The sequence below is a fragment of the Lithobates pipiens genome, unplaced genomic scaffold (assembly GCF_037356315.1).
Source record: "Lithobates pipiens isolate NorthernLeopardFrog02 unplaced genomic scaffold, aLitPip1_a1.2 Scaffold_13, whole genome shotgun sequence".
Taxonomy (NCBI): domain Eukaryota; kingdom Metazoa; phylum Chordata; class Amphibia; order Anura; family Ranidae; genus Lithobates; species Lithobates pipiens.
Window position 1 is genome coordinate 241334163 of NW_027507718.1, and position 22589 is coordinate 241356751.

A 22589-nucleotide genomic window follows, 5' to 3' on the forward strand; every position below is an offset into this window, starting at 1 on the left:
GAGAAATAATCTGCATATTTTAGGATTTGACATGACATGCACATAATTTATGTTTAAGTAGGTTCTACTATGCTTCATAGTGGTTAAATCAATGGCTTTATGGCTCATTTTGACCTACTTCCCCATTACCGGTCTCGTTATAGCTTCTTGTTAGTCTCCAAACCCACCTGTATAGAAGCAATGGTTTATAGGAACTGATGGTGACTGACAAGTCTGAAGTAGCTGTATCCTGTTTGTATAAAATTGCTTTAACATTTCTAGGGTGTATCTGTGTAAAAAAATGGCTGTTCTTGAGCAGGTGACCCAAGAGCATAAATAGATGAGTTCCCTCTCTAACTAGTATAAGGAATTAAGCCCTTATTATTTTTTGTCTTTAATACAGAAGTTTGACTTGCAAATACTTTTTGTTTTAGGAAAGCTCTACTGTACATTTGCAAATCATGATAACTTAATGGTAAAAAAATATATGTGCTTTTTTGACCTGACAAAGCTGCATTGAAATGTTCTTGAGTGCCAAAAGTTAGCGTCATATGGTGCTTTCTTTTTTCTTACCTTGAGCTACAATAAATGACAAGCAAAATCATTTCTTTAGAGCAGGGGTCTCAAACTGGTGGCCCTCCAGCTGTTTTGCGAAACTACAAGTCCCACCAGTTTGAGACCCTTGCTTTAGAGAGTAGTACTGAATTAAAGGATAAGTTCACCCTTTGTAACATGTTACACCCCAGACCTCTAGAAGGAGCAGATAGCTCAGAGCGCATAGCCTAGCAATCCCACAGCCTTCTCCGCTCCTCCCGGTGATGTCACTTCCGTACTGCGTTCCATGCTGATCAGAGTAGATTTCCTGGTGACACAGGGTATCCAAGCCCTAATTTCTCCAACGTTTTTGGACCACGGGCACCCCCTGCAGAATCGAGAAAGTGGCAGCATCCCCACAGCATACAAGCACGTACTATCTTGGATTGTGTGAGTGTTTTTAATCCTGTAATAGATTCTGTTTTATGCTACACTGAGGTGGCGTTTATCTTCTTTTTCTTCTATACCTCTTCAGAGTCGGGTCATCTCTGAAAATAGCAGCCTTCAGTGTCCCAGCCTTACAGCATTTATATACTTTGCCTTTTTATGAACTATTTCATGGACTTTATTGTTTGCATGGACTTTTACAGCTCCCCTTTAATATATTCCACAGAGCTGCTTCCCCTAAACATGCCCAGTCCTACTGCTACCCCTGTTTTTATCTGGAACTTAACAAGTCCATCACATTTTCTCTTGGTGTAGTGCATAGATTAACATCTTCTAAGTGTTTTTTACTATATTGTTCTCTCAGTATTTGTGTTTATCCCTTTCTGACATTGTCCATGTGCCAGATTTTTTACCTGTCATATGCAAATACCATACCTGTGGGATCCCTAGAAGCTTAAAATTGCTTAAGTAGGCACTGCTACTCCAGTGATCACCACTATTCTTGGTCCTGTGCTGAGCACATGCCCTACTGCATTGTGAGCACAAGTGGCAGCCATTTAACACGGCACCATTTACATTTTCTCAATTAATGCAAAGCATACTCTGATTGGACGAGTTGGAGAGCATAACATCACCACCCACCTCTCTTCCTCATCCAATCAGAGAATGCTATATTTCTGAAAAGGCTCATTGTACACAACATGGGCAGCAATGTCATTTGGTCAATTAGAAGAAAATGGACTCACCATACATTAGCCATTTCTTAACTGTGTTCTTTATCATTTTCTTGTATCTTGTACATTCATTCTAATACCTCCATTAGTACCTTCATTGTCCCCCTCAAAATGATTTAGAATTATGTTTTGTTAGACCTTTAAGACAATCTTGTATATCATGTATGAATTACTAGATTTTCATGATTTCCTATACTTTGCACACATACTTTGTCTTGTTTAACAAAATTTTGATTGAAAATGAGATTATACTATCAATGCAGAATAAAGTTTTGGAAAATCATGTTCAGCTTTGTTTTTGGATTCATTTCTTAGTAAATGAAACCTGTAATGAGAGAAGTATGTTCGTTTTTTGGGGCTTCTGAAAGTGATCGGGGCTTTTGAAAGTGATAGTTACCTGCCAATCACTGGCTTCAATCCTTCCACAATTACTGAGCTGGAACAAACATGCTTATTAGTAGTCAGGTTGAAAACAGGACACCTAATTTGCATAGTTGTTCTAGGTCAGTGACTCAAAAATGATGCAGACATTGGATCTATATGACAGCCCAGGAACTAGCATTCTCACAATGAGAGGTCAGCAACTTTCCATATTTCCTCTGTGCAAGGTTTTGTTTAACCACTTACAGACCGGACCATAGAGCTTTCTTTTGGTGGTATTTGATCACCCCTGCAGGTTTTATTTTTTGCGCTATAAACAAAAGTAGAGCAACAATTTTGAAAAAAGCATTATTTTTTACTTTTTGCTATGATAAATACCCCCCAAAAATATATAAAAAAAAAATTTTTCCCTCAGTTTAGGCCATTACGTATTCTACTACATATTTTTGGTAAAAAAAAAAATTGCAATAAGCCTTTATTGATTGGTTTGCGCAAAAGTTATAGCGTCTACAAAATAGGGGATAGTCTTATGGCATTTTATTAATAATGTTTTTTTTTTACTCGTAATGGGGGCGATCAGCAATTTTTATCATGACTGGGACATTATGGCAGACAGATCGGACACTTTTGGCACTATTTTGGGGTCCTTTCACATTTATACAGCGATCGGTGCGATTAAAAATGCATTGATTACTGTGTAAATGTGACTGACAATGAGGGGTTAACAATAGGGGGTGCTGTAGGGGTTAAGTGTGTCCTAGGGAGTGAATCTAACTGTGGGGGGAGGGGCTATGTATGACACGACACTGATCACCGCTCCCGATCACAGGCAGCTGTGATCAGTGTTATGTCACTAGGCAGAACGGGAAATGCTTGTTTACATCAGCATTTCCACATTCTTCCTCTCTGTGAGTCAATCGGAAGTATACCCTCAGACATCGAGTCCGTGGGACCCGTGATCACACTCACGGAGATCTTAAAGGGCAACGTACAGGTATGTTAATATGCCTGTATGCGCCCTTCTGCCGACATATATCGACGTGAGACGGTCGGCAAGCGGTTAAAGAGACTCTGTCGAAACAGATTATAAAGGCAGTACCCATCACTTGAAGAAATGCTGGACTCACCTCCCTGGTAGCATGTCTCCTAATTTTCCTGTTTCAGTCTTGTAACTTCCTTCAGTGTTTTTGGCCTTCAAACTTTCATGAGTGATGGACACATGATCTGTAAATGGGGAAGAGTCTGATCAGTCACAGGATTCTTTCCCTACCTCATTTACAGTTTGTGTTACATTGATTGTAACCATTGATACAACTTTTCTCAATGTAGGAGAGGACAAGAAGGGGTATGTCCTCATCAGATCACCTTTAGTGCAGCTAAGCCCAGGGACCCTCACAGCACCAGAAGTTCAGCAGGAAGAGGACAGGGCCGCCCTACAGTGAAGATTGTAACGGCTCTGTAATGTAACTAAAGCTGCAGAGAAAAATGGTTTTAGGTTAAATTCAGCTTTTATTTATTTTTTTATTGCTAAATAAAAGGCATCTTTTGGAGTCTTTATTTTGCTGAATTTTTAAAATATAAAAAAAAAAAACGGAGAAGGGGCAGTAATTGGCCAGTCCAGAACTTATGCAACACAGATAGCTGTGTTATATCCACGTACAATCCAGGTATGCAAATGTCACTGTAGTAATAAGGCAAAGTCATTTTTTCTGGGCTTAGATACTCATCTGTGAATAAAAATCTAAACATCTTTAAACATATGAACTTGTGCTGTAGGTTTGTAGCTCTTTCGCTTTAAAATGCATTTGCATATAATGTGAAAATGTACTGTATTTTTTTAAAAGTTTAGAGGATAAAAGACTTCTGCACATTAGTGCTGTACATAGTCAACTATGGACAACCGCAGGATAATTTTGGGGAAGAGATCACTGGATGCGAAGTGAAACTGGATGAGATGTGAAAATTACATTTTTTTCAACTGTGATGTCATGGTACAAGCATTTTTAGTTAGGGTTGACAGTAAGCTGTGGGTATATGTTATAATAAAATCAGGGTTCTTATAATATACCTTTGACACTGCATCCTATTTTAGAAGGCCTTTTCAGAGAACAGAACAGACCTTCAACTGGATAATATAGTCAGTAATAAAGGTAAGATTTTCAAAGGCTTAGTGCTTACTGGGACTTTTTAAAGTTTTATTAAGCTCAGCATCATGCATTTAATTTAAAACATTTTTTTTTGTTTTTTTAGGTACATTTCCAAAATTGTTCTAATCTGTTTTTATAAGCAACCACAATCAACCATCTAAAAACCTGACTATGAATTGTGAAATCTAGTTTCTGTTAGACTATTTGCATACTGGGCTTCTGGAAGCTTGCTAAATGATTACGTTTAAATCCTGTCTGAAACATCTTTACTGTGGTTTATGATTGATTTTTGTAATTTTTGTGTCTACTGCCAATTAATTATTTCTCTTTTACTCATAAATCTGTATTTGGTTTAAAACAAACTTACACATCAAGACATACGACATGAAAATGTTTTTTTTTGTTTTTTTTTTAAATTGTAGGCTATGCCTGTTTAAGCTCCTTATTGTAAAACATACTACATCAAGAACCAGAAGCAATTTATGTATTGAATTTCAGTGAAAATCATTTAACTACGTTTTCTGCATTAAAAACCTAGCACTGAACTGCTCAAATAGGACAGTTTTGTACACAGTAGAGTTGATTTACTAAAGGTATAAATGTAGCTAAATCATCTATGTTTACTTTAAATGCCGAGTCATATGCCCCCCATGTAACACTGGATACAATTATTTATAGGTAGTGAGATTGATATATATAGGTAAAGTTGATCCAGGGAATATCCGATTGTCTCTTGGGGGGATCAGGATCCATCAAGATGGAGCAAATTGGATCATGTCTTTTTTTGCCTTCCTCTGGATCAACTGTGAGTATAGGATTGTGTATATAGGATTCTATACATTTTTTTCCCCTTCTATTGGTTGAACTGCATGGCCTTGTGTCTTTTTTTCAACCATACCTACATGCTGGACGTGTGAGCACAAGGGAGGCCGAAGTTTCTGCACAAGCTCATGTAGACAGCTCCCAATCTCTAACAATGATTGGGAGCCAACAGGACCAGCTCTCTATCATGTAGCCACTGTAACAGCCAATCACAGTGGTCATGTTATCAGTCAGTCTTTCCCAGGACATCAGGGCTGAGTGGGAAGGGGTTAAAAGGGATTTTTGTTTGTATATGATTGAGTAATAAAAGTGAATGCAGTTTCACCATATTCACTAATACTGAGATTCAGAAATCACTGTGTCTACGTCTACACTACAGCTTCAGTGTAGACATCTGCTATTAGAAACATGAGGGTGTACAAGCATACATGTACCTATAGACAGTAGATGACCATGGATTGACACTTGTGATTTTTGTTCAGACATAGTTGGACTGTCTGTAGCAGCCTAAGTTTACATCTGCATGGGAAATTTCAGACAGTGATTGTCTCCTTAAAGGATGAGTTCACCCTCTGTTACATGTTACACCCTTACCCGGGGTGTAACATGTAACATGCAACATGTTACAGAAGCAGCACCACCCACACCCCAACCCCCACTGACAGCAGAACAGGGATCTTCTTCCCAGAACCACAGTCACAATTTAGAAAAAAAAAACTGAGACTGCTTCATTCATTCACAGAGTTCTGTGAATGGGGGAACTACAACTACCATCATCCATTGTGGCTGACGGCTTGGGCACTGCCACTACCAGGGCACTGATGAGCACATTAGGTAGTTCATTGATGCTTCCTGTCATACAGTAACTGCCCACCCCTAAGAGCTACACTGACAGTCTGCAGAAGCCTGAGATTGCACCTGTAATCTGCTGATCGCAGATGCAATTCTCTGCAAGCTCCCAATAAAAAAAGAAACAAATATAGTCACATTTTTTTACCTGCCAAAAAAGATGTGCATTTTTTTTTTTTTTTTTTACAAAGGTATCCTTTAAAGTGGAACTTCAGCTGGAACTTCAGCTTTATTAAAAAAATTATAACAAAGGACACCTTAGAAATGTTTAGTAATGGCAATCTGCAATCTTCCTCTTATATGGTGGTTTTTCATGAAGGACAGATGACTCTCTTCACTTCCTGGAACTTTGCCTAGACCCCTGGATCTGTCTCCTGAAACACGTGACAGGAACTTCCCAGGATCCAGCTGTGAGGCCATGGTGACATCTCGACCAATGCCTCACTCAACCAGAAAGTGGAAAACAGTAATTTTAAGTAAAGGCAAAAAATGCTTTATTAACTAATGAATGTAAAAAGATTTCATATTAGTAAAAGGCAACAGACAATTATTTTTCTCTCATTAGGTGAAAAAAAATAGATTTGCATTAGGACTGTTGTAGCAGGGTAGGGTTAACATTTACAGCAGTTTATCTGGGAATTCTGAGACTTCTTGGATGAACTCTATCTACCCAGTATAGCTCTCTCTGCCTACACCCAAACCTCAGTAGAGTACTACTAACAAACAGATGTTTTAACCAAATTAACAGACAGTGAAACATCTGCTCTTCCTCTCTTGTATCACCAGGCACTTGAATCTGCTGCATCTTTTTTCCTGACTCAGCCAGTGAACAAAAGTGGTAAACAAACAGTCATGGTATATTTTCTATAAAAAAAAGCTATAGAAACTTGGATGCACTGATATTTTCCAACATGTCTGAAGGTCTCTGCATGCTTACTGCACCCTTGTTAACTGCTACATGTAGGGATCACTGTTTGGTAGTATATATGAAATATAAATAGTGAGCGATATGCACACTGTTATACACAGCTGCTAGCAAAAAAGGTGATATACCCGCCCCGGTGCAAGAAACCATGAAGGGCCCCCACCAGGGGCGTTGCTAGGCAGGGCCGCTGATAGAAATCATGGGGCCCCGTACAGCCTACCTGATGGGGCCCCATTCAGCTCCACCCTGGCCCGCCCCTGGTCCCTCCTTCAGCCCCACCCTTGGCCCCACCCATTGCCCCTCCCCAGACCCCGCCTTGAAACAATTGGCGGGGTATGTATTGCAGAGTATTGGCGGGGTATGTATTGCAGAGTATTGGCGGGGTATGTATTGCAGAGTATTGGCGGGGTATGTATTGCAGAGTATTGGCGGGGTAAGTATTGCATAGTATTGGCAGAGTAAGTATTGCAGATTATTGGCAGGGTATTGGCAGGGTAAGTATTGCAGAGTATTGGCAGGGTATTGGCAGGGTAAGTATTGCAGAGTATTGGCAGGGTAAGTATTGCAGAGTATTGGCAGAGTATTGGCGGGGTAAGTATTGCAGAGTATTGGCAGGGTAAGTATTGCAGAGTAAGTATTGCAGAGTATTGGCGGGGTATGTATTGCAGAGTATTGGCAGGGTATGTATTGCAGAGTATTGGCAGGGTATTGGCAGGGTAAGTATTGCAGAGTATTGGGTATTGGCAGGGTATTGGCAGGGTATGTATTGCATTTGCAGATGTTGAACTTCAAGCCCCCCCCCAAGCAAGCATACACCTCACCTTGTCACCTGTAATTGTCCACAAGATCTCGACTCGATCGATTCGCCCGGCCCCTGCTCTCTCTGCTCGCCTGAGTCACCTCTCACTAGTGCTACTATGTTCTTGTCACGCGGAGAGAGAGAGAGAGAGGATTGGGAATATCACTCTGCAACACCATAACATTATATGCTGGCCGGGACTTGTGCGGTGTGCGGAGCGGGTGCAGAAGACTTATTCTTCCGCGCCCGAAATACAGGAAAGAGTCCCTCCCCTGCAGCCGCATACTGGAATGAACACAGCGCAATGAGCGCATAGAACATTTAAAAAAAAACAAAAAAAACTTTACCGAACAGGGGGGGAGGGGGGTTGGGGGTTGCGCAGGGGCGTACCTAGAGCATTTGGCACCCGGGGCGGATCCTTAATCTGGCATCCCCCACCATAAAATTTAAAAACACCCACTGTGTCCCCTGCATACCTCAGGCATCCTTCAATATCTTTTTGTCACTACTGTGTACCCCCTCTCCACAACTGCACCTCTGGACCCCTTTAAATTACACAGCACCCTGCACCTCTGGACCCCTTTACATTACACAGCACCCTGCACCTCTAGGCCCCTTTACATTACACAGCGCCCTGCACCTCTGGACCCCTTTACATTACACAGCGCCCTGCACCTCTGGACCCCTTTACATTACACAGGACCTTGCGCCTAAGGACCTCTTTACATTACACAGCACCCTGCACCTCTGGGCCTCTTTACATTACACAGCAGCCTGCATCTCTGGACCTCTTTACATTACACAGCAGCCTGCACCTCTGGACCCCTTTATATTACACAGCTCTTGTACCTCTGGACCCCTTTACATAACACAGCACCCTGAACCTCCTGACCCCTTTAAATTACACAGCCCTTGTACCTCTGGACCCCTTTACATTACACAGCACCCTGAACCTCTGGACCCCTTTACATTACACAGCCCTTGTACCTCTGGACCCCTTTACATTACACAGCCCCTCACAGCTCTGGACCTCCTGCATGTTACACAGACCCCCTATAGTGCAGACCCCCCTCCCTACCATACAGACCCCCATCTACAGTGTAGACCCCCCTACAGTACAGAATCCTCCCCTACAGTGCAGGCCCTCCTACAGTACAGGCCCCTCCACCCTACAGCGCAGACCCCCCTACAGTACAGACTCCCCTACAGTGCAGAATCCTCACCTACAGTACAGACCCCCCTACAGTGCCGAATCTTCCCCCTACAGTGCAGGACCCCTTCTACAGTGCAGGACCCCTTCTACAGTGCAAGACCCCCCTACAGTGCAGGACCCCTTCTACAGTGCAGGACCCCCCCTACAGTGCAGACCCCCTTACAGTGCAGGACCCCCCACAGTGCAGACCCCCCCCCACAGTATAGAACCCCCCTACAGTGCACAGACTCCCCTAAGGACCCATAATGTACCTCAATCCCAAGGCAGCGGCATTTCAGGGGGGAGGTGCGAGCAGCACCCGAGTGGAGTGACACCTAATGGCTCAGTGATCAGGGACCCGGCGCAATAATCCCCTTGTCTCTGTGGTCGCGTGACTCATGTCGCGCCGTTCTAATCAGTCTCGGCAGCGGCTGTCACTCACAGCCGAGCAGAGTGAAGCCACCTCCCCTTCCTCCTTTATGTCTACACAGTGCTGTGCATGGAGGAGGGGGAGGCGGCTTCACTCTGCTCGGCTGTGAGTGACAGCCGCTGCCGAGACTGATCAGAACGGCGCGACGTGAGTCACGTGACCACAGAGAGAAGGGGATTATTGCGCCGGGTCCCGGATCACTGAGCCGGCAGATGTCACTCCATTTGGGTGCTGCTCGCACCTCCCCCCTGCAATGCCGCCCACTGCCAGTGCCTCGGGCTCTCTCTGTGTGGGCTGTGAATCCGAGGCATGGCGCTGTCTCCTCTTCAGCTGGCCTGACACCCCCTCAGTGTGTGGCACCCGGGGTGGCACGCCCCCCCGCCCCCCCATAAAATTTTGCAGTTCAGGTTGCCCGGGCCCCCCTGCTGGTCAGGCCCGGTACAGCAGGGCCAGTTGTACTGGCCTATCAGTGGCCCTGTTGCTAGGCCTACAAAAGATCTCGGGCTAGAGCCCATAGCAGCAAAGTAAAGAATGGTATATGCTTGGGGGGCATACACACACACACACACACACACATATATATATATATATATATATATATATATATATATATATATATATATATTTATTTATTTATTTATTTATATATGTGCGTGTGTATATATCTATATCTATCTATATATAAAATATCATAACATATCTGAGTCCGTATCCCCCTTACACCAGGGTCCCCAGAGAGCCTCCCTACTTACATTAGGATACCCAGATAGTCCCCCCTTACACCGGGGTCCCCGGAGAGCCTCCCTCTGTACATCAGGGTCCTCGGAAAGCCCCTCCTTACATCAGGGTCCTCAGAGAGCCCCCCCTACTTTGGGGTCCCCAGAGAGCCTCCCCTTACATCAGGATCCCCAGAGGGCCCCTCCTTACATCAGGGTCCCCAGAGAGCTCCGCCTTACATCAGGGTCCCCAGAGAGATCCCCCTTACTTCGGGGGCCCCAGAGAGATCCCCCTTACTTCGGGGTCCCCAGAGAGCCTCCCCTTACACCAGGTTTCCCAGAGGGCCCCTCCTTACATCAGGATCCCCAGAGAGCTCCCCCTTACATCAGGATCCCCAGAGAGCTCCCCCTTACATCAGGGTCCCCAGAGAGCTCCCCCTTACATCAGGGTCCCCAGAGAGATCCCCCTTACTTTGGGGTCCTCAGAGGGCCTCCCCTTACATCAGGGTCCCCAGAGAGCCCCCTTACTTTAGAGTCCCCAGAGAGCCTCCCCTTACATCAGGGTCCTCAGAGGGCCTCTCTTTACATCAGGGTCCCTAGAGAGCCCCCCTTACATCAGGGTCCTCAGAGGGCCTCTCTTTACATCAGGATCCCCAGAGGGCCCCTCCTTACATCAGGGTCCCCAGAGAGCCCCCCTTACATCAGGATCCCTAGTGAGTCCCTCCTTACATCAGGGTCCTCAGAGAGCCCCCCTTACATCAGGGTCCCCAGAGAGCCCCCCTTACATCAGGGTCCTCAGAGGGCCTCTCTTTACATCAGGGTCCCTAGAGAGCCCCCCTTACATCAGGGTCCTCAGAGGGCCTCTCTTTACATCAGGGTCCCCAGAGAGCCCCTCCTTACATCAGGGTCCCCAGAGAGCCTCCCCCTAGATCAGGGTCCCCTGGGAGCCTTCCTTATATCAGGGTCCCCAGAGAGCCTCCCCTTATATCAGGGTCCCCAGAGAGCCTCTCCTTACATCAGGGTCCCCAGAGAGCCTCCCCTTATATCAGCATCCCCAGAGATCCCTCCTTACATCAGGGTCTGTGGAGGGCCTCCCCTTACATCAGTGTCCCCAGACAGCGCTCCTTACTTTACGGTCCCTAGAGAGCCCCCCTTAGATCAGGATCCCCAGACAGTCACCCCCCCTCCAGAGATTCCCCTGTACCTGGCTGGTCTCTGCTGTGCACCTCCAACCCCCAGCACATCTCTGCACCCCCACTATCGGCAGCTCTTTGGTGTCCATGGACCGCGCAATCTCCCTGAGGCTTGAAGTTCTCTCTCCGACTGTATCCACTGGAGAGGGGTGGCCTCTGACCCGAGCATGTATCATCAAGCGTGTAGAAGCAGAGCAACTCACTGAAGAGTGAAGCCGATACATGCCAGGGTCAGAGGCCCCTCCCCTCTCCACTGTATACATTCAGGGAGAGAACTACAAGCTCCAGGGAGATCCTGTGGCTCGTGGACACCATAGAGCTGCCGATCGCCTCCTCCCACCTCCCTCCCGCATGTTAAATGGATAGCCAGTGGTGCAGGGGAAGATGCCAGCATGGGCGTCGCAGCAGGGGGCAAGGGGGGTCAAGTGCCCCCCCCTGGAATCCCCAAGGTGTTGCCACTGCCGCCGCCGCTGCCATGCTGCATTATTTTTTTTTCTGAGTCCGCTCTCTCCTGTGTATCACAGCGCTGGATGGCTGTGTTCGGCGGCCGCTCTGTAACACAGTCCCGCCCCCCCAGACCATCTCGTGTGATAGTAGAGAGAATCAACGCTCCGCCTATCACATGAGCCGGTCTGGGGGGGGCGGGACTGTGTTACAGAGCGGCTGCCGAACACAGCCATCCAGTGCTGTGATACACAGGAGTAGATGCCCATGATCCGTGCTACAGTGCCTGGATAGGAGGATCGAGGGGGGGAGGGGGGCTGCAGTGCTCTCCTCCACCACTGCACTCTCCTGCCCCCCCCCCTGCTCTTCTCTTCCACCACCGCACTCTCCTGACCCCCGTGCTCTCCTCCACCACCACACTCTCCTGACCCCCCCCCAGTGCTCTCCTCCACCACCGCACTCTCCTGCCCCCCCTGCTCTTCTCTTCCACCACCGCACTCTCCTGACCCCCGTGCTCTCCTCCACCACCACACTCTCCTGACCCCCCCCCCCCCAGTGCGCTCCTCCACCACCGCACTCTCCTGCCCCCCCCAGTGCTCCTCTCCTCCACCACCGCACTCTCCTGCCCCCCCTGCTCTTCTCTTCCACCACCGCACTCTCCTGACCCCCGTGCTCTCCTCCACCACCACACTCTCCTGACCCCCCCCCCCCCCAGTGCTCTCTTCCACCACTGCACTCTCCTGCCCCCCCCCAGTGTGCTCCTCCACCACTGCACTCTCCTGCCCCCCCCCCAGTGCTCCTCTCCTCCACCACCGCACTCTCCTGCCCCCCGTGCTCTCCTCCACCACCGCACTCTCCTGCCCCCCGTGCTCTCCTCCACCACCACACTCTCCTGTCCCCCCCGTGCTCTCCTCCACCACCACACTCTCCTGTCCCCCCCGTGCTCTCCTCCACCACCGCACTCTCCTGCCCCCCGTGCTCTCCTCCACCACCGCACTCTCCTGCCCCCCGTGCTCTCCTCCACCACACTCTCCTGTCCCCCCCGTGCTCTCCTCCACCACCGCACTCTCCTGCCCCCCCCTGCTCTTCTCTTCCACCACCACACTCTCCTGACCCCCCCAGTGCTCCTCTCCTCCACCACCGCACTCTCCTGCCCCCCCAGTCCTCCTCTCCTCCACCACCGCACTCTCCTGCCCCCCCCAGTGCTCCTCTCCTCCACCACCGCACTCTCCTGCCCCCCGTGCTCTCCTCCACCACCACACTCTCCTGCCCCCCCGTGCTCTCTTCCACCACCACACTCTCCTGCCCCCCCCAGTGCTCTTCTCTTCCACCACCGCACTCTCCTGCCCCCCAGTGCTCTCCTCCACCACTGCACTCTCCTGCCCCCCCCAGTGCTCTCCTCCACCACCGCACTCTCCTGCCCCCCCAGTGCTCTTCTCTTCCACCACCGCACTCTCCTGCCCCCCCAGTGCTCTCCTCCACCACCGCACTCTCCTGCCCCCCCCAGTGCTCCTCTCCTCCACCACCGCACTCTCCTGCCCCCCGTGCTCTCCTCCACCACCACACTCTCCTGCCCCCCCCCGTGCTCTCCTCCATCACCGCACTCTCCTGCCCCCCGTGCTCTCCTCCACCACCACACTCTCCTGCCCCCCAGTGCTCTCTTCCACCACCGCACTCTCCTGCCCCCCCAGTGCTCTCCTCCACCACCGCACTCTCCTGCCCCCCCCAGTGCTCTTCTCTTCCACCACCGCACTCTCCTGCCCCCCCCTGCTCTTCTCTTCCACCACCGCACTCTCCTGACCCCCGTGCTCTCCTCCACCACCACACTCTCCTGACCCCCCCCCCAGTGCTCTCCTCCACCACCGCACTCTCCTGCCCCCCCCCTGCTCTTCTCTTTCACCACCGCACTCTCCTGACCCCCGTGCTCTCCTCCACCACCACACTCTCCTGACCCCCCCCCCAGTGCTCTCTTCCACCACTGCACTCTCCTCCCCCCCCAGTGCGCTCCTCCACCACCGCACTCTCCTGCCCCCCCAGTGCTCCTCTCCTCCACCACCGCACTCTCCTGCCCCCCGTGCTCTCCTCCACCACCGCACTCTCCTGCCCCCCGTGCTCTCCTCCACCACCACACTCTCCTGCCCCCCCGTGCTCTCTTCCACCACCGCACTCTCCTGCCCCCCCCGCTCTTCTCTTCCACCACCGCACTCTCCTGACCCCCCCAGTGCTCCTCTCCTCCACCACCGCACTCTCCTGCCCCCCCAGTCCTCCTCTTATCCACCACCGCACTCTCCTGCCCCCCAGTGCTCCTCTCCTCCACCACCGCACTCTCCTGCCCCCCGTGCTCTCCTCCACCACCACACTCTCCTGCCCCCCCGTGCTCTCTTCCACCACCGCACTCTCCTGCCCCCCCCAGTGCTCTTCTCTTCCACCACCGCACTCTCCTGCCCCCCCAGTGCTCTCCTCCACCACTGCACTCTCCTGCCCCCCCCCAGTGCTCTCCTCCACCACCGCACTCTCCTGCCCCCCCAGTGCTCTTCTCTTCCACCACCACACTCTCCTGCCCCCCCAGTGCTCTCCTCCACCACCGCACTCTCCTGACCCCCCCAGTGCTCTCCTCCACCACTGCACTCTCCTGCCCCCTGTGCTCTCCTCCACCACCACACTCTCCTGCCCCCCCCAGTGCTCTCCTCCACCACCGCACTCTCCTGCCCCCCGTGCTCTCCTTCACCACCGCACTCTCCTGCCCCCCCAGTGCTCTCTTCCACCACCGCACTCTCCTGCCCCCCCAGTGCTCTCCTCCACCACCACACTCTCCTGCCCCCCCCCCAGTGCTCTTCTCTTCCACCACCGCACTCTCCTGCCCCCCCAGTGCTCTCCTCCACCACTGCACTCTCCTGCCCCCCCATGCTCTCCTCCACCACCGCACTCTCCTGCCCCCCCCCAGTGCTCTTCTCTTCCACCACCGCACTCTCCTGCCCCCCCCCAGTGCTCTCCTCCACCACCGCACTCTCCTGCCCCCCATGCTCTCTTCCACCACTGTGCTCTCTTCCACCACCGCACTCTCCTGCCCCCCCCCAGTGCTCTTCTCTTCCACCACTGCACTCTCCTGCCCCCCCAGTGCTCTCCTCCACCACCGCACTCTCCTTCCCCCCCCCCAGTGGTCTCCTCTACCACCACACTCTCCTGCCACCCCCTCCAGTGCTCTCCTCCACCACCACACTCTCCTGCCACCCCCTCCAGTGCTCTCCTCCACCACCACACTCTCCTGCCACCCCCTCCAGTGCTCTCCTCCACCACCACACTCTCCTGCCTCCCCCCAGTGCTCTTCTCCACCGCCACGCTCTCCTGCCCCCCCCCAGTGGTCTCCATCACTACCACACTCTCCTGCCACCCCCTCCAGTGCTCTCCTCCACCACCACACTCTCCTGCCCCCCCCCCCCCACAGTGCTCTCCTCCACCACCACCACACTCTCCTGCCCCCCCCCCCCCAGTTTTCTCCTCCCCTGTTCTTGCTGCTCTCCAGCTATCCCCATCCTTCTCTAGCCACCATCCCCAGTGCTCTCCGCCCCTGTTCCCCCCAGTGCTCTCCCCCCCCCGTGCCCTCCACTCCCCCCAGTGCTCTCCCCCAGTGTTCTCCTCTCTCCCCCTGTTCTTTCCCCTCCAGTGCTCTCCCCTCAGTGCTCTCCCCTCCCTCCAATGCTCCCCCCCTGTTCTTCCCCCCCCCCCAGTGCTCTTCAGCTCTCTCCATCACTCTCTAGCCCCCACCCCAGTACTCTCCAGCCCTCCTTACTCCCCACCCCTGTTCTATCTGCCCCCCTGGTGCTCTCCAGCCCCCCCCCCCCAGTGCTCTCTACCCTCCGTGCTCTCCATTCCCCCATACTTTTTGGCTCCCCCTTAACACCCTCCACTCCCCACCCCTGTACTCTCCTCTCCCCCTGCATTTTGCGCCCACCCATGTGCTCTCCACCCCCCATAGTGCTCTCCAGTCCCCCGTGCTTTCCACCCCTGTTCTTTCTGGCCCCCACTGGTGCTCTCAAGCTCCCCCCCATTGCTCTCCACTCACCCCTGCTCTTTGTTCCCCCCCCCCAGTGCTCTTCACCACCCCACACTCTTAGCCCCCCCAGTGCTCTCAGCCTACCGTGCTCTCTACCCCTGTTCTTGTTGCCCCCCCCAGTGCTCTCAAGTTCCCCCCCCAAGCGCTCTCCGCTCCCCACCCCTGTGATCTCCACTCCCCCTCACTCTTTGCCCCCACCCATGTGTTCTCCAACCCCGCCAGTACTCTTTGCTCCCCCTTCTCTCCAACTCTTTGCTCCCCCTTCTCTCCAACTCCCACTCAGTGCTCTCCACTTCACTCCACTTCCCCAGGACCAGAGGGCAGGCAGACTGGGGCCAGAAAATGAGGACGGCTGAAGGTGCAGGTGGCCAGGGACCACTCCATCTCACAGCAGACAGATCCTCTGGAAGGAGCACCGTCCCCATCCAAAACGAGAACAGACCCTGCCTGCTGCTGGCCGTCATGGATATCCTGCTGGCATGCAAGGTACTGTACCGAGCATAAACAACACACCTTCCCACAGACAGGGACTGCAGACTGGGACATGGGGCACAGGAGGGGCTGCAATGATGTGCACAGTGAGACTGCATTCACGGCAAAGCTGCATTTTATAGACACGGTGAGGCTGCATTTGATGGACACAGTGAGGCTGCATTTGGTGGGCACAGTGAGGCTGCATTTGATGGGCACAGTGAGGCTGCATTTGATGGGCACAGTGAGGCTGCATTTGATGGGCACAGTGAGGCTGCATTTGGTGGGCACAGTGAGGCTGAATTTGATGGGCACTGGTGAGGCTGCATTGAGCTCTTGCATCAAGTCTGCAGTCTCTGTCCATCTCCTGTAGCATGTCTGAAGTCTCTGAGGGAGTCTGGAGAGGAGTCAAAAGTGGGAGCATCGCCGGGATGGGGGTCATGGGAGAAGTCAGATTTGTGTGGACTGCGGATAGGAGACTATAGGATAAGACCTCCAAGCTGGAGCCAACTGACTGAGCCCTGCACAGTGCACCTGAGAGGAGGTCAGTGAAAGCACCACCAGGCCAGTCGGGGGTCACTGATGTAAGGGGGGAGTGAATACGATAATGTAAGGGGCACTGATATAAAGGGTTTCCTCCTTATATTAGTAACCCACCCCCCTTACCTTAGAGTATTCTTTCTGCAGAAGGTGGTTCCCCCCCCCACGTTCAGAGTTTCTGGGGTCCCCCTTGATGATTGATCACTTACCACTATTAACTGGAATTTGAATATATATATATATATATATATATATATATATATATATATATATATATATATATATATATAAAGCCCTATGTGATTTCATATCTATATCTAATACTCTCTTCATCAAATGTGCTTTAAAATGTATGGTTTTTCCCTTTCATGAACAAGAAAATAATGACGTTATGCTGTTGGGCTGGTATAATAATGCTGTTGGGCTGGTATAATAATGCTGTGAGGCTGGTATGAAATTTTTTCCAGGGCTGGTTTTTGAAAGCATGGGCGTCCGCAAGGTTACTCAGGTGGCTGCGTACCATGCCCATATAGCCTAGAGAATGTACATCTTTTTACATTGCAATACATCTGTTGTGGCCATATTTTTATCTTGATGAAAACAGCCTATACAGTGACAGTATGAGATCAAAATATGGCCACAACAGATGTATTGCAATGTAAAAAGATGTACATTCTCTAGGCTATATGGGCATGGAACACAGCCGCCAGAGTCACTTCCAATACAAAGTGAAGATGAATTATCTGTTATATAACACAAATGTATTACCAGTGTAAAGATTTTCATGAGATTGTCGAAAAGGGGTGGAGCATGAGTGGCCTTGAAATGATGCCCCCCCTTGGAAAAAGTTCTGCGGACGCCCATGGATGCCAGGTCTTGGCGCCCCCCCCCCCCCCCCCCACAGCGGGAGAACAACAGGGCCCAGTCGCAAGTACGACTGCAGCGACCCCTATAGTTCTGCCACTGGATATACCAAAGCCTCCAAAATAAGCACAAAATATATGTGCAAAAAATAAATAGTCCACAGATAAAAATATAAACAGTCCCTTTGTGTCCTGTGTTAAACAGGGATAATCGTGAAGGGTAGGGACCTATAGTGTGAACGTCAGGAAATGTGAGGTAAGCGGTCTTCCATTTTAGTTGTTTTAGTTGTTTTTATGCGTCTGGGTTTTTTTTATACATTTGGATTTTATCCTGATGTTTTAATCTGTATGTCCAAGTACTACAATAAATATTACACTATGGAATATCTTTTTTATTTATTGCTCGTGGTACTTTGGGTCATATGAATGAAGCACTACTCAGTGAAAGGAGAGAGTCTGGGAAGGAGTTTTCAGTTGCCTGCTATTAGTGTCCACTTCACTCATAACTCTGTTTAAAATGTAGTTGGTAGTGAGTGCGCATTGCATGGGGGTGAAGGCTGATGATCAGTGATTGCACATTTATCTGTATGTTTTGTCACTATACTCACTTGGGTGCGATTATCGCTTATATTAAGCAGTATTACACTATGGGAGTTATTTACCTAAGGCAAATCCACTTTGCACTGAAAGTGCACTTGGAAGTGCAGTCACTCTAAATCTAAGGGATAGATCTGAAATGAGGAGAAGCTCTGCTGATTTTATCATCCAATCATGTGCAAGCTAAAATGCTGTTTTTTATTTTCCTTGCATGTCCCCCTCGGATCTACAGCGACTTTACTTTCAAGTGCACTTTCAGTGCAAAGTGGATTTTCCTTTAGTAAATAACCCCCTATATTTGTTTCTTTTTTGGATTTATGTTTGAAATCCTAAATATTGAGGATTACTAAGAAGAAACATTTGTCCCCTGAGCGTGATGCTGTTTATGTGTGCTTGCTGCACTTTATTGAGCAGCCAATATTTCTGGTAAGCCTCTGATCATAATCACTGAAAGAATATTCTTAGGCCGCGTACACACGCGGGGACTGTTCGCTCAACTTTGTCCGTCAAACAGTTTCAGCAAACAGTCCGCTCAAAATTAGCATGGACGGACTTGCCCACACACGACGAACGAACAGTTTGCTGAAACCGTGCGCGATGACGTGAACGGCACGTACGACGGGACGGAAAATACGACGTCCTATACACTGCATTACAACTTTCGGCGTGTAAATCCTTTCTGAGCATGCGCGGAACTTAGTTTGACGAACAAGCCTACACACGAGGGGACTGTTCGCTAAAACCAAGTTTCAGCGGACAGTTTTTCGGAATTTCCGAAAAACTTTGTTCAGCAGACTGTTTGCTGAAACTGTCCGCTGAAAGCCCACACACGGGCGGACTGTCCGCCCGAAACACTGTTCAGCGGACAAAGTTGGGCGAACAGTCCCCGCGTGTGTACGCGGCCTTACGCTTCATGTCTGTCAATTGGATCCACAGGAGGATATTTTCTGTTTAACACAGAACACAGAGAGGTTACTAAAGGCTAATAGACTGTGCACTTTGCAAAGTTGCTTCTGAGCTTAGTAAATGAGCAAAAGCTCTGCTGACTTACATCATCCAAACATGTGCAAGCAAAAAAACAGTTGTTTTTTATTTTCCTGCATGTGAGCTTGTTGTTGGAAATTCCGACCATGTGTATGCTCCATTGGACATTTGCTGTCGGAATTTCCGACAACTGTTTGTGAGCAGGTTCTCAAATTTTCCGACAAGAGGACTTGTTGTCAGAAATTCCGAGCGTGTGTACACAATTCCGACGCACAAAAGTCCACGCATGCTCGGAATCAAGCAGAAGAACCGCAATGGCTATTGAACTTCAATTTTCTCAGCTCGTCGTACGTGTTGTACGTCACTGCGTTCTTGACGTTCGGAATTTCCAACAACATTTGTGTGACCGTGTGTATGCAAGACAAGTTTGAGCCAACATCCTTCGGAAAAAAATCCACGATTTTGTTGTCGGAAAATTCTATTGTGTGCACATAGCTTTACAGTAAAGAACCCTCTACGCAGTTTAAGGTTAAACCTCTTTTCTTCTCATTTTAATGAGTGGCTATGAATCTTGTTAAACTCCCTTCTGTGAAAAAGTTTTATCCCTATTGTGGGGTCACCAGTATGGTATTTGTATATTGAAATCATATCCCCTCTCAAGCGTCTCTTACCCAGAGAGAATAAGTTCAGTGCTTGCAACCTTTCCTCATAACTAATATCCTCCAGACCCTTTATTAGCTTTGTTGCCCTTCTTTTTACTCGCTCCATTTCCAGTACATCCTTCCTGAGGACTGGTGACCAGAACTGGACAGCATACTCTAGGTGCGGCCGGACCAGAGTCTTGTAGAGCGGGAGAATTATCACTGTATTCCTGGAGTTAATCCCTTTTAGACTAGTAACTCAAACCCAGAGGGACTGTTTATATTTTTATCTGTGGACTATTTCTTTTTTGCACATATACAGCGCTGCATATATTTTTAACCCAATGAGAACCCATTAACCACTGTGTTATTAGCTGAGTATTTAGATCATCAAAGAATCCTTTTACGTCATTCATAAAAACTGACAGCATGACATTGTGAGAAAGTATGCATGATGCCTTTTGCACAGGGTGGTAGAAGGGCCATACAGTGTACATTTGGGTGTAGGGGTAGCATAGTGTATAGTATCTCAGCCTGACACCACTAGAGTCCTGGTTCTAATTTCAACCATGAAACTACCTAACTAGAGTTTGCATGTTCTCCCTGTGCCTACGTGGTTTTCCTCCCACACTCAAGAGACATGCTGGTAGGTCGATTGGCTCCTGCCTAAATTGTACAGGCTTCCTAGGAGAGTTAAAGCAATGGGCAGGCCCACTCAACATTGAACCCTACGGACTAAGAATGGGATGCTATTAAAGTTCATGTGCGTGTAAACACAGGTGTCCCAATACTTTTGATAATATAGTGTATATACAGTATATGTAAAGTGCTGTATAAATTGTCAGCACTATATAAATAAATAAATACATTTCTCTGCCCATGAGTGATAAGTGGATTGTACAGCCAGCCTATAAAAATCATTGTAATTATCCGCGGCTGTGCAGACATACAGTATCTCACAAAAGTGAGTACAACCCTCACATTTTTGTAAATATTTTATTACATCTTTTCATGTGACAACACTGAAGAAATGACACTTTGCTACAATGTAAAAGTAGTGAGTGTACAGCTTGTATAACAGTGTAAATTTGCTGTCCCCTCAAAATAACTCAACACACAGCCATTAATGTCTAAACCGCTGGCAACAAAAGTGAGTACATCCCTAAGTGAAAATGCCCAAGTTGGGCCCAATTACCCATTTTCCCTCCCCGGTGTCATGTGACTCAATAGTGTTACAAGGTCTCAGGTGTGAATGGGGAGCAGGTGTATTAAATTTGGTGTTATCACTCTCACTCTCTCATACTGGTCACTGGAAGTTAAACATGGCACCTCATGGCAAAGAACTCTCTGAGGATGTGAAAAAAAGAATTGTTGCCTTACATAAAGATGGCCTAGGCTATAAGAAGATTGCCAAGACCCTGAAACTGAGCTGCAGCACAGTGGTCAACACCATACAGCCGTTTAACAGGACAGGTTCCACTCAGAACAGGCTTCACCACGGTCGACCATAGAAGTTAAGTGCACGCGCTCAGCATCATATTCAGAGGTTGTCTTTGGGAAATAGACATATGAGTGCTGCCAGCATTGCTGCAGAGGTTAAAGGGGTGGGGGGCTCAGTCTGTCAATGCTCAGACCATAGGCCATACACTGCATCAAATTGGTCTGCATGGCTGTCGTCCCAGAAGGAAGCCTTGTCTAAAGATTATGCACGAGAAAGCCCACAAACAGTTTGCTGAAGACAAGCAGACTAAGGACATAGATTACTGGAACCATGTCCTGTGGTCTGATGAGACCAAGATAAACTTATTTTGTTCAGATGGTGTCAAGCGTGTGTGGCAGCAACCAGGTGAGGAGCACAAAGACAAGTGTGTCTTGCCTACAGTCAAGCATGGTAGTGGGGGTGTCATGGTCTGGGACTACATGAGTGCTGCTGCCACTGGAGAGATATAGTTCATTGAGGGAGCCATGAATGCCAACATGTACTGTGACATACTGAAGCAGAGCATGATCTCCTCCCTTCAGAGATAATAATGACCCAAACTCACCTTTAAGATGACCCCTGACTTGCTAAAAAAGCTTAGGGTAAAGGAAATGGACTGGCCAAGCATGTCTCCAGACCTAAACCCTATTAAGCATTTGTGGGGCATCCTCAAATGAAAGCTGGAGGAGGGCAAGGTCTCTAACATTAAGACAAAAAAAAAGAAAATTTGGGACTTTAAATGAAGTTGTTGACTCCTGTAGATGAATATGGTCAAGTTTAATTTTTAGAGTAAAAGGTATATAAATACATAACAGTCATATAATTCATATGAAAAAAGGTCAATAGATAAATGTTACTATGTACATATGCATAATAGTAGTACCATCATATTCATAATAATTCATATTCATGTATACATGGTTAGCACATAGCAATGGTATATATCATGGTCAATTCACCTATCAAATGGCAGCATAATTGTTAATTTAATAGATTTAAAAAAAATGATGTGTCTAGATATATATCCTAATAAGGCACCATAGCTACATCCTTAGAGCCGGACGCGTTTCTGTGTAAAAACACTTCTTCAGAGGCGGATGTTGTAGGGTATCTATAAAAACATATAATGTAGAATATATGAAAAATTAGGTTAAGTACAGCAGGACGAGAGGTCTCTAACATCCACCAACTCCGTGATGTTGTCATGGAGGAATGGAAGAGGACTCCAGTGGCAACCTGTGAAGCTCTGGTGAACTCCATGCCCAAAAGGATTAAGGCAGTGCTGGAAAATAATGGTGGCCACACAAAATATTGACACGTTGGGCCTAATTTGGACATTTTCACTTAGGAGTGTACTCACCCTTGTT